Here is a 5887-nt window from a genome sequence, read left to right on the forward strand (position 1 = left end):
TTTGAAAAAGTATTCCAGGTGGACATTCCATTTAAGTTGGAGAGTCTATATTTGGGCGCCAGGCCGTCAGAAAATGGGGATAGATATATATTTCAGATACTAAGTGCGGCTAGCAGGACAGCCATTACTAGAAAGTGGTTAAGAACAGAAATTCCTACAGTGGATGATTGGATTGATATTATTTATGATATTTTTAAGATGGAAATAATTACTTTTTCTTTTAGGTTGCAACAGGACAAGTTTCGGGAGGAAATGGGAAAGATGGATAGTGTCGGCCTAGTGCATTACACCGTTACGACCTTCATTTGTTTAAGGTGCATAGCTACGTCCATTCGGGTTAATTTCTAAGTGAACCTTGTGTAAAGGGAGTTGAGTGTCAGGAAGATGTACCCCAACATATTATTTTGTTATTTGTTATTTTTGGTTATTGTTTTTGTTTGTCTAGAAAAAAAGAAGTATAGGATGTTATTGACTGTATGGGTCCTCGTGTGCGTACTTGTACTCCTGTACTTCTGTGAGCGAGTTGTAGTGGACAATTTCCCTCGAGATGATTCAAGTATTTCTATTCTATTCTATGTGTCTGCATGATGCATGTAGAGAGAGAGAGAGAGAGAGAGAGAGAGAGAGAGCGTTTCCGCACGGTTGTTTTACCTTTCCCCCCCTCCCCTCTGCCTTTCACAGAATGAAGATGGAAACTGTATCTATTACACATTTAAATACATGTCTACTGTCAGACGACCTGCCTGCTGGCCTCAGTACACGTGACCGTCCTGGGCGTAGTGTGTGTGATGTGTGACCACGTGATTAGCCTATACCATCTGCATTTCTCTTATCATAGAGCGCCCTCCTCTGGTTCAAACATGAACCGAACATTGTTGATTGATTGATTGATTGATTGAAAACTTTATTAACAGATTGCAGAACGGGTACAATACAGTACGGCTCAATACACACAATTGTTAAGGGGATGCAGACCAGAGAAAGCCTTTCATCTTGTTTACATCAGGGTCCCCCATTTTCAATTCATCATAACATATATGACATACAGATAGACAGTACTGCTACATCTATACATTTATGACATACCAGATTAGCAAATACAGTACTGTTTGTGACGCTGACAATGAGCGAAACAAATGAACAGAGAAACAAAGCACCACAGGGAATAAGCAACAGTATGAATACTGTTGGAACAATGCAATGTAATGCACTGAAAACAAATTCCACCAACCTGGCTGGGTGCATGGTCATTAAAGAATCTAATCTAATCTAATCTAATTACTTTGCACTTTGTTATTATTATTATTATTATTATTATTATTATTATTATTATTATTATTATTATTATTATTATTATTATTATTATTATTATTATTATTATTATTATTATTATTATTATTATTATTATTATTATTATTATTATTATTATTATTATTATTATTATTATTATTATTATTATTATTATTATTATTATTATTATTATTATCATTTTTATTACCTATCCTACATGTGTACCCCCCATGCTGCTATGACACCTGGTTTTTGGGGGATTAATAAAGGAACACACACACATTTACATGTTGATGCTTTTATCCAAAGCAACTTACACCCTGCAGTGCATAGTAGTATAGACATAATATTAGCATAATATAGGCAGTATATTAGTAGCATAGTACATTTACATCATTCACATTTAGTCATCCAGCAGACACTTTTAACCAAAGCGACTTACACGTTCTGTACAACAAGTCAGCAGGAAGGACACAACTCTATCAGCTGAGGATCAGTGAGGTTGTTCGTCAAACAGTGTCGAACTTGAGTTCATAGTTCATAGTAGTGCATTGCAGCATAGACATATTAGCATAGTAATATAGGCAAGGTTGGTTGCTTAGTATAAAAGTGCATAATGGTAAAAGAGGTTATTTTATTTTATATTATAAAATATTTTCTTCATTTTAGATATCGATTGATTTAGATATTCGGTGTGTTTTTAGTCGACAACGAAAAATGTGGCTGGTTTCAGCTGTCCTGACTGTGGTGGTTTCAGCTGTCTGTCCTGACTGTGATGGTTTCAGCTGTCCTGACTGTGGTGGTTTCAGCTGTCTGTCCTGACTGTGATGGTTTCAGCTGTCTGTCCTGACTGTGGTGGTTTCAGCTGTCTGTCCTGACTGTGGTGGTTTCAGCTGTCTGTCCCGACTGTGATGGTTTCAGCTGTCTGTCCTGACTGTGATGGTTTCAGCTGTCTGTCCTGACTGTGGTGGTTTCAGCTGTCTGTCCTGACTGTGGTGGTTTCAGCTGTCTGTCCCGACTGTGATGGTTTCAGCTGTCTGTCCTGACTGTGGTGGTTTCAGCTGTCCTGACTGTGGTGGTTTCAGCTGTCTGTCCTGACTGTGTTGGTTTCAGCTGTCTGTCCCGACTGTGATGGTTTCAGCTGTCTGTCCTGACTGTGATGGTTTCAGCTGTCTGTCCTGACTGTGGTGGTTTCAGCTGTCCTGACTGTGGTGGTTTCAGCTGTCTGTCCTGACTGTGGTGGTTTCAGCTGTCTGTCCTGACTGTGGTGGTTTCAGCTGTCTGTCCCGACTGTGATGGTTTCAGCTGTCTGTCCTGACTGTGATGGTTTCAGCTGTCTGTCCTGACTGTGGTGGTTTCAGCTGTCTGTCCTGACTGTGGTGGTTTCAGCTGTCTGGCCTGACTGTGGTGGTTTCAGCTGTCTGTCCTGACTGTGATGGTTTCAGCTGTCCTGACTGTGATGGTTTCAGCTGTCTGTCCTGACTGTGGTGGTTTCAGCTGTCCTGACTGTGGTGGTTTCAGCTGTCTGTCCTGACTGTGGTGGTTTCAGCTGTCTGTCCTGACTGTGATGGTTTCAGCTGTCTGTCCTGACTGTGATGGTTTCAGCTGTCTGTCCTGACTGTGGTGGTTTCAGCTGTCTGTCCTGACTGTGATGGTTTCAGCTGTCTGTCCCGACTGTGATGGTTTCAGCTGTCTGTCCTGACTGTGATGGTTTCAGCTGTCTGTCCTGACTGTGATGGTTTCAGCTGTCTGTCCTGACTGTGATGGTTTCAGCTGTCTGTCCTGACTGTGATGGTTTCAGCTGTCCTGACTGTGATGGTTTCAGTTGTCCTGACTGTGATGGTTTCAGCTGTCCTGACTGTGATGGTTTCAGCTGTCCTGACAGTGATGGTTTCAGCTGTCTGTCCTGACTGTGATGGTTTCAGCTGTCCTGACTGTGATGGTTTCAGCTGTCCTGACTGTGGTGGTTTCAGATGTCCTGACTGTGGTGGTTTCAGCTGTCTGTCCTGACTGTGGTGGTTTCAGCTGTCTGTCCTGACTGTGATGGTTTCAGCTGTCTGTCCTGACTGTGGTGGTTTCAGCTGTCTGTCCTGACTGTGGTGGTTTCAGCTGTCTGTCCTGACTGTGGTGGTTTCAGCTGTCTGTCCTGACTGTGGTGGTTTTAGCTGTCTGTCCTGACTGTGATGGTTTCAGCTGTCTGTCCTGACTGTGGTGGTTTCAGCTGTCTGTCCTGACTGTGATGGTTTCAGCTGTCTGTCCTGACTGTGATGGTTTCAGCTCTCCTGCCTGTGATGGTTTCAGCTGTCTGTCCTGACTGTGGTGGTTTCAGCTGTCTGTCCTGACTGTGATGGTTTCAGCTGTCCTGACTGTGATGGTTTCAGCTGTCCTGACTGTGATGGTTTCAGCTGTCTGGCCTGACTGTGGTGGTTTCAGCTGTCTGTCCTGACTGTGGTGGTTTCAGCTGTCTGTCCTGACTGTGGTGGTTTCAGCTGTCTGTCCTGACTGTGGTGGTTTCAGCTGTCTGTCCTGACTGTGGTGGTTTCAGCTGTATGTCCTGACTGTGGTGGTTTCAGCTGTCTGTCCTGACTGTGATGGTTTCAGCTGTCTGTCCTGACTGTGGTGGTTTCAGCTGTCTGTCCTGACTGTGATGGTTTCAGCTGTCTGTCCTGACTGTGATGGTTTCAGCTCTCCTGCCTGTGATGGTTTCAGCTGTCTGTCCTGACTGTGGTGGTTTCAGCTGTCTGTCCTGACTGTGATGGTTTCAGCTGTCCTGACTGTGATGGTTTCAGCTGTCCTGACTGTGATGGTTTCAGCTGTCTGGCCTGACTGTGGTGGTTTCAGCTGTCTGTCCTGACTGTGGTGGTTTCAGCTGTCTGTCCTGACTGTGATGGTTTCAGCTGTCTGTCCTGACTGTGATGGTTTCAGCTGTCTGTCCTGACTGTGATGGTTTCAGCTGTCTGTCCTGACTGTGATGGTTTCAGCTGTCTGTCCTGACTGTGATGGTTTCAGCTGTCTGTCCTGACTGTGATGGTTTCAGCTGTCTGTCCTGACTGTGGTGGTTTCAGCTGTCTGTCCTGACTGTGGTGGTTTCAGCTGTCTGTCCTGACTGTGATGGTTTCAGCTCTCCTGACTGTGATGGTTTCAGCTGTCCTGACTGTGATGGTTTCAGCTGTCCTGACTGTGATGGTTTCAGCTGTCTGTCCTGACTGTGGTGGTATCAGCTGTCTGTCCTGACTGTGGTGGTTTCAGCTGTCCTGACTGTGATGGTTTCAGCTGTCCTGACTGTGATGGTTTCAGCTGTCTGTCCTGACTGTGGTGGTTTCAGCTGTCCTGACTGTGATGGTTTCAGCTGTCTGTCCTGACTGTGGTGGTTTCAACTGCCCTGACTGTGATGGTTTCATCTGTCTGTCCTGACTGTGATGGTTTCAGCTGTCCTGACTGTGGTGGTTTCAGCTGTCCTGACTGTGATGGTTTCAGCTGTCTGTCCTGACTGTGATGGTTTCAGCTGTCTGTCCTGACTGTGATGGTTTCAGCTGTCTGGCCTGACTGTGGTGGTTTCAGCTGTCCTGACTGTGATGGTTTCAGCTGTCCTGACTGTGATGGTTTCAGCTGTCTGTCCTGACTGTGATGGTTTCAGCTGTCTGTCCCGACTGTGATGGTTTCAGCTGTCTGGCCTGACTGTGATGGTTTCAGCTGTCTGTCCTGACTGTGATGGTTTCAGCTGTCCTGACTGTGATGGTTTCAGCTGTCTGTCCTGACTGTGATGGTTTCAGCTGTCTGTCCTGACTGTGGTGGTTTCAGCTGTCCTGACTGTGATGGTTTCAGCTGTCTGTCCTGACTGTGGTGGTTTCAGCTGCCCTGACTGTGATGGTTTCATCTGTCTGTCCTGACTGTGATGGTTTCAGCTGTCCTGACTGTGATGGTTTCAGCTGTCCGTGATGGTTTCAGCTGTCCTGACTGTGATGGTTTCAGCTGTCCTGACTGTGATGGTTTCAGCTGTTTGTCCTGACTGTGATGGTTTCAGCTGTCTGTCCTGACTGTGGTGGTTTCAGCTGTTTGTCCTGACTGTGATGGTTTCAGCTGTCTGTCCTGACTGTGATGGTTTCAGCTGTCCTGACTGTGATGGTTTCATCTGTCCTGACTGTGATGGTTTCAGCTGTCCTGACTGTGAGGGTTTCAGCTGTCTGTCCTGACTGTGATGGTTTCAGCTGTCCTGACTGTGATGGTTTCAGCTGTCTGTCCTGACTGTGGTGGTTTCAGCTGTCTGTCCTGACTGTGATGGTTTCAGCTGTCTGTCCTGACTGTGATGGTTTCAGCTGTCTGTCCTGACTGTGATGGTTTCAGCTGTCTGTCCTGACTGTGATGGTTTCAGCTGTCCTGACTGTGGTGGTTTCAGCTGTCTGTCCTGACTGTGGTGGTTTCAGCTGTCTGTCCTGACTGTGGTGGTTTCAGCTGTCTGTCCTGACTGTGATGGCTTCAGCTGTCTGTCCTGACTGTGGTGGTTTCAGCTGTCTGTCCTGACTGTGATGGTTTCAGCTCTCCTGACTGTGATGGTTTCAGCTGTCTGTCCTGACTGTGGTGGTTTCAGCTGTCTGTC

This window comes from Notolepis coatsorum (genome assembly GCF_963971535.1).
Source record: "Notolepis coatsorum genome assembly, chromosome: 4".
Taxonomy (NCBI): domain Eukaryota; kingdom Metazoa; phylum Chordata; class Actinopteri; order Aulopiformes; family Paralepididae; genus Notolepis; species Notolepis coatsorum.